Raw genomic sequence first — 12,271 nt, forward strand, 5'->3', positions numbered from 1 at the left:
ACAGCGTACAAACCCATAAACCTCCGTGAGATTAATGTTAAACCATTCCTCAAACCTGTCTCTCTCTCTCTCTCTCTCTCTCCCCGCTTCTTTTCCATCAAGTTCTTCTTTAACCTCAACTTTTTTCCTCAAGTTCTCTCTCGCTTTTCGTAACCGACGGACTGCATCGGTTAAAACCAACGGAGTCCATCGGTTTTGTAAAAAAAAAAAAAAAAAAAAAAAAAAGACGGACGGACTGCTTTTTTTTTTTTTTTTTTGAAAATTAAAGAATGAAATGTAGGAACTTGGAATAGAACCCGGGTATGTTCCTTGGCATTAAAGGGCTTTACCACTAGACCACGATATTCTTTGTTCATATACTTACATTGATTTAATTTATACTATTTTCTCGCTCTAAAAACTGCGGAGCCGGTCGGTTTTTTTATAAAAAAAAAAAAATTAAAAAAAACCCAACGGACTCCATCGGTTTATTTTAGAAAATAAGATAAAAAATAATTATATTTTTTTGAGCATTTTTAACCGACGCAGTCAGTCGGTTTTTGCCGGTTTTTTAGTAGTGTTTGAGAAGAATGGTTACAGAAATTGTGTGCCTGAGTTTGTCTTTTCTAATTTTAGAGACTTGAGAGCGACACCGGTGCTTAATCTTTCTTTTTTTTTCTTTTCTTTTTTTTTTAACAAGAGGAACTCGAGGAAAAAGAAGCGGGGAGAGAGAGAGAGAGAGACAGGTTTGAAGAATGGTTTAACATTAATCTCACGGAGGTTTATGGGTTTGTACGCTGTTTGTATAAAAAATAAACGGAGATCAAATTTGATAAGTTTTTGAATAGTTAAAGGACTAAAACCGGTAAGTGTATAGTTAAGGGACCATTTTAGATCTACTCCCATAGATAAGGGACTATTTATGGCCTTTTCTCGAGTTGAGTTATTCATGTATAGAATTAGTACAGTGTTTGGTTTTGAAATTTAGAAACCTGCATAATTAATACATGTATAAGTTATGAGGGAATCTATGTATTGTTTTATGGACGACAAAGGTGGAATTGCTAAGACATGAATAATTAATACACTCATAACTAATATTTGTATAAAATAATACATAAATTCCTTCATAATTAATCTATGTATTATTAATACCTGTATAATCCTAACCAGATACCAAACGACCCCTTAATATTTCACTGGACATTGAGATTTGCCCCTCAATTATGAGAAATAACAATTTTGCCCTTAGTTTGACTTGAGTCCCAAATAGTATTCCCTCTCTCCCAATTTATGTGGCATCATTTTCCTTTAGTCTGTATATAAAAAAATGTCATCTTTTTATAATTAAAAATAATTTAATTTTAAAATGCTCATTTTACCCTTAATAAAATGATTTATAGCCACACAATTGTCTAAGGTTTGGTTTAAACCACACATTTCAAAAATCAATCTTTCTTTTTTAAATTTTGTGTCAAGTCAAATGATGTCACATAAATTGGGACGGAGGGCGTATGTATTTATTGTTGAAAAACTTGTTCAAATTTGCCTCTTAAAATTAACGGATCTTACTATTTTATTTTACATAGTTGAAAGACAAATTTGAATAAGTCCACTAATTATAAGGGCTTTTTTAGGACCAAATTCAAACGGAAGGCAAGGTTGTTCTATTTCCTAGAATTCAGGTGCATTTTTGGCCCTTTTTTTCTTGAAACAAACTAATGCTCCGTCTATGAACGAGTGATGTACAGGAATAGTTTCTGATGTGAATGATCTTGAACTTTTAACCCTTTTTAATCCATAGGCAAAACTTTAAGTCTAACAAGCTTTGACTTTTGTCCTTGAGGATGAGCTAGCGGCCAAAAGTTCAAAACCATCTATTTTCTTGAAGGTTATTAGGTGTAATTTCCTTTTTCTGTGAATAAGAGCATATGTGACTTCGTTTGCTAAGGTAAGGGCTCTTTTTACCATAACTATTAGCAAAGAGTTAAATTAAACGGTTTTACATAAATGATTTTTTTCTACAAAAAAGAAACTTCTGTACGCGAAGTAATTTTCCGTCCCAATCAAACAACTTTTCTCTTGATTGTGATTTTTCAAACTCTTTTTCAATATATCTACTTATTAAGGCCCCGTTTGGACATGGTTTGAAACTGGTTTGAAACCATGTTTGGACATGTAATTTGGATATTTTAAGGAGTATTTTCTCTTATAGACATAAAACCCCCACAAGTTGTGAAAACTATCAAAACATTCTCAATTCTTATATAATCTTACCAAGTGAGCAAGTCATAGTTCATAATAAAATTAATACACTAATTCATAACAACTGGCTCAAAATTAATACTAGAAGACCTTTCTAAAAATACAACATCAATTAATCAAATTTTTAGTTCAATAAATAAAATTAAACTATGGGTCTTTTTTTACAAAATTAAAAGGTTGGTAGACATAAATAAAATTTGGTGGAAGTTAATGAGATTGGTAAATGATTGATGGGGGCAATTGTAAAAAATATTTGCCAACTTATGAGTCTTTTTTTACAAAATATAAAGTTATGGATTAAATTTTATATTTAAGAAAATTGAAACCATGGTTTCAAACCATGCGTAAAAACGCATGTCCAAACGCTGGTTTGAAACCATAGTTTCCAAACGCCTAGTAACTATGCTTACATATATTAATGCTCTTCATGTAGGTGTAAAATTTACTTTATAATTATTTGTAGGCTGAAGTCATCGACAGACCCTCGAACTTGTCTAGAAATTCCACTTAGACCCTCCAACTGAGACTCGTACCATCGGAACCCTTCAAAATCTATAAATGTGCACCAATTTAACACAAAATAATAACCCATTCAAAAAATAAAGAGAGTGTAACTCACACGCGGATGATAATGCATGAGGATGAATGGAACAATGACATGTGTCATGTGGGCCCGAAATAATTAATAAATTTTGAATTAAGAAAAAAAACTAATATGAAACTTATTTAACTAATAAAATAATTATTTTAGAAAAAAAAAATCTATTTTCTTACACCCCCACCATTTCTTCTTCCCCATCCCACTGCCAACCCCACCCTTTCTTCTTCCTCATCCTACTGTCAACACCGCCCTTCTCTCCCTCTTTTCTCCACCCCTACGACGCCGTCCCTGCCGCCACCTCTCTCCCCCTTCTTCGTCTCAGCAAGCTCCGGCGAGGAGCTTGTAACTCCTATGAACCGGAGCTTCACACCATTTTTCCTTTCTCCTCCGACGAAGCCCGACGCACCACCACGTCATTCGCCTCCCCCACCCTCTGTTTTCTTGTTGCTTTTTTTTTTTGGTTCCAGATCTGGCTAACCTTTTGTTACCCAAATAAAACGGAAAGAAAAAAGCGGCGACCGGCGCCGGAGTGGAATTCGATCAGATCGGGGAGGGTGGGGTGGGTTTTTTTTTTTTTTTTTTTTTGGTTTGAATTGTTTTTTTTTAATTAGTTAAATAGTTTTAAAATAGGTTTTTTCTTAAAATTATTTTTTTATTGATTAAAAATTTTAAAAAAGGAAAAATTTGGCATTTCTCGCCCTTTAGAAGAGTGTAATTCACGCACTGTGCATTGTGTCCAAGTGGCACAGTAAAAGTGATTTTGAAGGGTTCAGATGGTACAAGCTCACTTGGAGGGTCTAAGTGGAATTTTTGAACAAGTTCGAGGGTCTATCGATGACTTCAACCTAATTTTTAAATATATCTACTTATTCATTATGCTAACTTAAATTTACTTTATAAAGGAAAAAACGCATAAGTTATCCTTTAAATTTATTCAGAAGAATCAATTACAAAATCTAACTTGGGAAAAGGACACAAATGGCCGGTGGGGTGAAACTAATCTCACCCTCTAACCCAATTTTTCCCAAACCCAAATTGTACCTACTAAACTAATCCCATCCATTAGCCAAAATTTAAATAAGACAATTTTCAAATAAAAACCCAAACACAAAAATGTTTGAGATGATTTTTATATATAATATGTGTCATTTGTGTATAAAATATGTATCAGTACCTATCTGTGATGTATAGAAACTGTAAAAAATATGAATCACTAAGTTATGTATCATTTTTGTATATAATATGTATCATTTGTATATATAATGTGTATCAGCACAATGCAACTGCCCTGTATAGAATAGAAAATTGTATCATTTTTGTATATAATATGTATCATTTTTTGTATATAAAGTGTATATATAATTCCAGCATGTGTATATAAACTGTATCAGTCTTGTATAGAAAGTGTACCATACGTATAAAAAATGTATAATAGAAACCGTATCATTATGGTATATAATATGTATCACTATTGTATATGTAAAAAAAAAATATATATATATCATATCATTATTGTATAATATGTGTATAATAAATGTATAATTAACATATAACTTATGTAAAATAAATGTATGATTAATTCCAGCATATGTATATATTTTGTATAATTCACCGTATATAAAGTGTATATATAATTCCAACATATGTATATATCTTTAGTGTGACCCTTTAGTGGTGACTTTTTGTGTGTGGCATCTTTGTTGAATAGTCGCCACGAAAAGTCTTTTTTTTTTTTTAACTTTGCACGGGGTTTTAGGCCGTCAAAAAAAAGCATTATTTTGGGCCGACCGACCATTTTTTGGCATTATTTTGAGCCAAACGGACACCTAGTGAAATTAAGCCCAAATAATGATTAAATGTGAGATTAATTTAGCTGAGTGGACACACAGTATCCTTTTTCCATCTAACTTTATAGCTATTTGTTGCCCTATATTCTCGTCTAAAGTGGAATTACTGCCATCTTGAGTGAAGATGTGGCAGAAGAAATGTATTTACTTTCTTTCAAGCCCATCCACATATCACCTTTTTATTAGGCATATACGCTAATTACATTTAATGCAAAATAATTCCTCTGTACTTCTTTTTTCACTTTCTTTTCTAATGAACAGATCCACGTGAGTAATTTTGCTTTTTTGCCTTTTTCTTTTGTTTTCCTCTTTTTCTTTATAATTTTCTTTAACTTTTCTTTTTTCTGTGCTCTCTCTTTTCCTTTCTAGTTTCAAGCCACATCTCTCTACATTATTTGTTGGCTTAAGTGGCTAAAACGCCCCCAAACTTGACACGAATTGCAATTTTAATCCCCAAACTATTGCTGCACTTCAAGACACTCCTAAACTTGGCAAAATGGGTTTTAATTCATCCCCGAGCTACCACATGGCACAGCAAGTGTAGTCACACGCCAACAGGCGCGTGAGAGGTGCCACGTCAGTTTTTTTTTTTTTTTTAAAAGAAAAATCAATTTTCGAAAATTCATTAAAAAGTGAGTATATTTTTTTAAAATCAGAAAAAACTAATTTCTTTTTTAAAAATGTGGAAAACCCATTTTTTAAAAATAAATAAGGACTAGATTTTTTATTCTGGAACTTTTTAAATCTTGAAAAGGCGAGAAACCTTTTTTTAAAAAAAAAATCTGGAAAAATAATTTTTTTTAATTAAAAAACCTGGACTTTTTAAAAATCTGGAATATAAATAAACCCATTTTTCTAAAAAAGAATATGAAAAATTGAATTTTTGATTAAAAACCTGGAATTTTTTAAAATCTGGGATACTGATTTTTTTAAGAATAAAGTGGAAAACTGATAATTTTTTTCTAGATTTAAAAACTAATCTAATTTTCCGGGATTTTTTTTTTTAAATGGGTTTTCTACATTTAAAAAAAAAAAATCAGTTTTTCCAATTTTTTTTAAAGAAGTGTCTTAAAAGAATCATGAAAATCTGAATTTTTTAGGACACTTTTGAAAAAATATCAAGTTTTCATTTTTTTTTTTTAGGCTAAAGTCATAAATTGACCCTTAAACTATACCCGAAAAGTCATTTTCACACTTGAACTTCAGTGGTGACCTATTACACACCTAACATATAAAAAAGTGATATTATTTACCCCCTACGCACATTTAACCAGTCTCATGTGTGTAGGTGTTCCACACGCGCACGACACTTCAGCGACACGTTATTTGTTCTTTCATAATTTTTCTTTTTTATTTATTCTTTCACAATTTTGCTTTTTTCCCTTTCTTATTTATTTGTGGGCCCCACTTTTTAAAAAACTTTTTCCCTTTTCATTGTGTCTTCTTCAACAGCAGTTGCCTGCTGTGCCTTCCCCATGTTTCTTCACTTCATCTCCCATGGATGCATCTCTAGACCTCTCCCTTGAAACTTTGAGAGAGGAATTTTATGGAAGAAAATTGAAATGAGTGGAAAAGATGACGCCTTTCATAGAAAAGTTCACCCCAAAACCCTTCTTCTCCATTAGCACATTTGCCCACGCCCTTCTTCTTCATCTTCATTTCCTCCCACCCCATTCCACCACCACCACACCCTCTTCTCCTCCAACGCCACCCCCAAAATCCTTCGTCTTCTTTTTCTTCATTTCACCGAATTGAACAAACCGAAGTATTTTTGTCTATTCTCTTCCTTTCTTGAGAAAAAAAAATCAAAATACTACAAGAAAAGGTTCAGATTTTGGAGCCATTAAAACTTGAAATTTTGTAGCCATGAAACCTAGGTTACTACTAAATCTCTGCAAATTCCATTAGATTGTGGTTTTTTTGTTTTTTTTGTTTTGTTTTGTTTTTGATAATGAAACTAGAAAGTAACAATTAATTGCCCTTATGATAGACTAATAGCAGTAATAAAACTGTTATACCCCGTACTTTGTACGTTGGAATATTCTAAGTCGGTTGCGACAAGTTAAGGACAAGGTTGTAAATTTTTCCGATTTTGTTAAAAGTACATAAGTTGCATATTCATCTTTTTATTGGTATGGAATGTTAGGGGTAAAATTGGAATAAGGAAAATGTGGGGTCAAAAGTGAATTATGGAAAGTTAAGCATTTCATGAGAATTTGGGGCTAGAAGTGAAATTTTGGAAAAAGAATATTTCATGAAAATGGCCACATGTGGCCATGTGTGAGATGTGGGCCATAGGGCCACTTGTGCAAATTATATATGATGAAAAAGATGACAAGGTAAGACAAATTATTCATCTTTTATTACTTAAGAAAAGTCTAGAAAATTGGAGAAAAAAAGAAGGGGCAACCGGCCACACCCCTATATATATATATATATGGACATGTGATGGAAAAAGCAAGACAATTTATCATTTTCCACTCAAGAAAGTTCAAGAAACACGGAGGAAAAAAATGAAAGGCCATTCGGCCATGGAGGAGAAAAAGAGAAGACCAAAAATCTTCTCCAAAAAAAAATATTTCTTCTAGGTTTCCTACTAATTGGAAGGTCCTAATCAACATGGAGTGGTTGTTGGAGCAAACAAATCCTTGGTTCTTGCAAATCTCAACCCTAACCAAGTTGAAGAACAAAATGGAAAAAGGTGAGGTTTAATCTTCTTTACATGACTTGTGGATGATTTGTGTATGTTGTGAAGTGTGGAAATGAATGAAAATCATGAAAATAGGGATGTTGAAGTGTGTGTGTGTGTGTGTGTGTGTTTGGCCGTGTGTATGTAGAGTGGTGATGGAGTGATGGATTAATTGTATTCAACATGTTTGTGTGTTGTTGTAATGTGTAGAAAATGGATGAAATTCATGGAAATATGGAAGTTGGTATGTGGCCGTGCATATGTGTTGTTTGTAGAATATGATGAACTAATTTTATTTACCATGATTTGGTTGTTGTTGCATGGATTCCATAATGAGAATGATGGTTTAAAGATTTAAATGAAAGTTGGAATCGTTTGTAGGTTGTTGGAGAAGATAATGTAATTTTAATATAGTTCTTGTATTATTGTGGTTAATGATGTTAATGTATGGAATGTTGGTACAGTTTGTGAATTTGGCGGAAAGAAATGTATTGTTGTTGTTCTTATGGAAATTTGAGGTTTCGAGTTTCATTATATAGTGGATGGGCTGATTTGAATGTATTGTGAATTGTCCGAAGCGTTCTTGAATTGTGTTAAGTGATCTTGGGTTAGTTTTGAATATGCGATCGTTGATATTAGTTTGAATATATGAGGTTAAATTGAATATGCATCGATGTTGTCGAATTATGTAGAAAGGAGCTATTAATGTTAGAATGTGTTTGGAATTGCTATGGATATTGTTGATGTGGTTGTTGGTATTGTTGTTGGATATTTGGCCTAGTTGAATTCTCGGGGTGTTGCATTTATAGGGGAAATGCTGCCGAAATTTTTATGGACAGAGTGTTAATTTGGATTCTTAAGTGTTATGGCTAATGGTTGATACCTAATGACATTATTGTAGATCGTGAGAAGTCGAGACGTAAGTTCGGATGAGCTTAGGAAGCGGCTAAGGTATGTAAAGCTTACCTTTCCTTCTTTTGGCATGTCTTGGAGATGGCTAAGCTATGATACGTTATGAGCCTTGGGGGTAATTCTATTCGTAAAATCCGAACATGTTTATGATTCATATTTGCTTTGTGATGTTGGCATCCTTAATATGGTCAAGCTATGATCCGTTTGTCCTTGTTATGATTGGATTTGAAACACTATGTATATGGTTTGTTCTGAAGGGATCTTATGTCTTTGTATGACTAAATTTCAAAAGTTGCATAAAAGTTTTGCTTTCAAAAAAAAAAAAAAAAAAAAAAAAATTCGTTACGTGCTTATGTTATGTTCTGCGGGCCCAGTATGAGTGTGAGTATTACGAAAGTCTGCGGGTTCGCTCGGCCCTAGGTAAGGGTCGGGTGCCCATCACACCCTATCGGATTAAGGGTGTGACAAAAACGGTGCACAGCAGATATGGCATATGAGAGATGTTCCTTCGGTTCAGCCATGGGAAGTAATTTTCCAAGTTGGGTTTATCAAGAACTAGTTGAAAAGTTACAGTGAAGAAATTAAACAATGTGATGAAAAAATGGAGGAAAGGGGCAGGGGGCGTGAAGATAGGGGAGGAGGAGGAGAAGGGGCGGGGGGAATTGCCGGAGACGAGAAGCAGTGGCGGAAAATTGAAGAAGAAATGGGATCTGTGTGGGGGCGGGGGTGGGCATGGGATGGAGGGTGGGATTAAAAAATATGAATTTGGTATTAAAAAAAAAAGGAAAAATGAATTAATTTTAATAAAACGTGCCCATTTTAAAATTATTTTATATTTTATGCCACATCAGCTCTCAGGGGCTAAATAAATTCACTTTTTAAATGTTTAGGTGTGTAATAGGTCACCACTGAAGTTTAAGTGTGAAAATGACTTTTCGGGTATAGTTTAAGGGTCAATTTATGACTTTAGCTTTTTTTTTTTTTAATAAATCCATTTTTCACAGATATTTTAATTAAAACTGTAGTTTTTCAGTTTTTTTTTTAAATCAAATTTTCCAGATTTAAAATAAATATTTCATTGTTCCAGATTTTATATATATATATATATATATATATATATATATATATATATATATATATATATATATATATAAAAACATTTTTTTTTTTCAAAACAATTTATCTATGTGGAGGACACATAGGATGAAAATGCCATTTGACATTAATATTTTACATGTGGAGGGCCACATAAGCCTTAATTTATAGCTGGACCCGCGAGTGACTACACTCACTCTGGGTCATGAGCTCAGGGGTGTAATAAAACCCATTTAGCCGAGTTTAGGGGTGTCTTGAAGTCCATCAATAATTTGGGGACTGAAGTTGCAAAACGCGCCAAGTTCAGGAGTGTTTTAGTCACTTAAGCCTTGTTTGTTTCCAAAAGTCTGTTAAAAAAATCCCTCTTCATCGCTCATTACTGCCATTCAAGCCAATTAAAATTGTTTGAAAATCTTTTGAGTTTCAATTTCATGGAACAATTTACAGGTCATTATCAATGTAATACCGAAAGAAAACAAGTTAAAACAAATAAAAGAGATTGAAGCTTGACCAAAAAAATGAAAGCTTGTCGGAATAACAATTTGAAGGATAAACCTACAAGAAAAGTAGAGTACGGTGTAGAGCTATCATAAAAAGGTAAGATAATGGATAAAATATGATTATCAGATAATAAATAAAGACAAATTTAGAAAAAATAAATAAGGTAATGACGCGATAACACTAAATTGGTCATTACATGAAATGGAACTTTTCTTCATTACGTAAGGATGCATTTAATAATATGATAAAATAAAATTTAAGTAACAATCAAAACAAACATTGTAGTTAAACTAACAACATAATACAATACAATAGATAACAAGCATCCAAACAAGCTGTAAGATGGAGCGAGCGTAATCCACAACCCACCTTATGACTGGTTAGTAAAGGTGAACGCTTGGTTTTTTGATGGTATATATCAAATACTGAACCGTAGTTTGTTAGATTCGGTTCGACACGGTTCTTCGGTATGCACTAATATGCTTGCTCTGCTTAAAAAGGTCTATTTTTGGAATTACAAAATAGTATTATTGCTCCCAAACGCACACACAAGTATACATAGTCGTACAAGTAATAAAGTGATAAAATTATCAAGTGTCGAATCCACAAGGACTTGTGATTAACTATTTACCAAATAAATGATCCTAATTATCTAAATAAGGACTAAATCTGAAAGTCATGTTTCTAATGTTATATCCCGTGTTTTTGCATATTCGGAAAATTTGGACATAATTGTGATTTGTAAGAATAAGGCCATGCTTTGATTTTATGTGGTGTGTATGTTGTTACTTATGGAAAATATTGACACGAGAACATTGGAGAAGGCCTATGGGCAAAGTTGGAATTTTAAAAATTTATTTCGGGAATTTGCGAAAGATGATCCATAAGTAATTGGGCTAAAAAAAAATAAGAGAATTTAGGCCCAAAGGTTTGAGGGTGGCCGGCCAACATGGCCTTGGCCCAACCCAATTTAAATGGTCATGTGCTAAGCATGTGGCTTGTGAGTATAAGTGGATGATTCCATGCATACTCATCCATTAGAAAGTTCAAGAAAAAAAAAACAAAGAGAGGGTGAGAGTGCAAAGGCCATTCGGCTGAACTTCCTTGGAAAAAAAAAAATTCTAGTTCTTCAACTTTGATCCTAAAATCTTGTTCTTCTTGAATTCCTAATAAGTTCAAGACGCTCTTCGACGTGGCATAATTAGTTGAGCGAAAGGACGACGTTTGTGGCAAGAGGAAATTGAGAAAAAGGTAAGAATCTTATTCTTTTATGTTATGGGAGATGTGTGTATGTTATAATGATTAGAATTGGATGGGAAGTATGGAATTGTGATGTGTGTGTGCATAGCCGTGTGTGTGTGTGAAGTAGTGCATGGCCGTGAGCCATGGTGTGGTGAAGGGAAGCGAATTAAATTTCATTTAGTTGTTAGTTGTGTTGTTGCGATGTTTGTGATGTAAAGAAAGGTTTAATGAATCAAGTTGGTGTTGAGAATGGTTGTGAGTTATTATGGGGAATTACATGATTTTTATATAGTTTTTATATAATTATGAAAGTAAGGTTTTAGAATGTGAATTAGTGTTATGGTTAATGAACTTGGAAGGAGGCAATACAATTTTGTAGTTTTGTTGCATTTGTAGAAGTTTGGGATGAATTATGGTTTGATGGAAGTTTTGTATATTTTGTAGAATAATGAGAAACGTGTCCGAATTGTATTTGAATGGCCGTGAATTAGTAGACAAATATGAAAACGTCGATATTGGATTGAAAGTGTGAAGTTAGAATGGAAGTTATTGCATTATGAAGAAAGTAATACTATTCATGCTAGAATGCGTTTTAATTCGATTGTTGATATGGTTGATGTTGTTGTTGGGTTGGTTGTTGTTATTTTGGCCGAGTTTAATTCTCGGGATGTTGGATTTATAGGGGAGATGCTGCCCAAATTTTTGTAGATAAATAAGGGCTAAGAATGAACTTTCAAAGGCATATGACTTATGTTTGGTAACTTTGACCAATTGTAGATTCTGAAGCAAACGGGATTTGAGTTTAAGCGAGTATAAGGTGTGTGCAAGGTATGTAAAGCCTATCTTTTCTTCTTTTGGCATGTCTTAGTCTTACTAGGTCCAGATCGGAACCTCGGGGATAATTCTGCTCTTGGAAATCCGAGTTTGATTTGGCATACTATTCATTCAGCGCAATTGAACTACAATCCTTATATTTGGTTAAAAGAATGCTTAAACCTTTGTAACTTTCGCAAATGTATTTGAGTCGCTCCGAAACTCTTATGGATGACCTTAGGGAGCCTAATGTTTGTAATTTATATCCGCCGCCTCGACGTGACCCGAGGTGGGCCCGCAAGTCCCGAGACTTCCCTTATTTGATTT

Source organism: Lycium ferocissimum, chromosome 3 (genome assembly GCF_029784015.1).
Source record: "Lycium ferocissimum isolate CSIRO_LF1 chromosome 3, AGI_CSIRO_Lferr_CH_V1, whole genome shotgun sequence".
NCBI classification, from domain to species: domain Eukaryota; kingdom Viridiplantae; phylum Streptophyta; class Magnoliopsida; order Solanales; family Solanaceae; genus Lycium; species Lycium ferocissimum.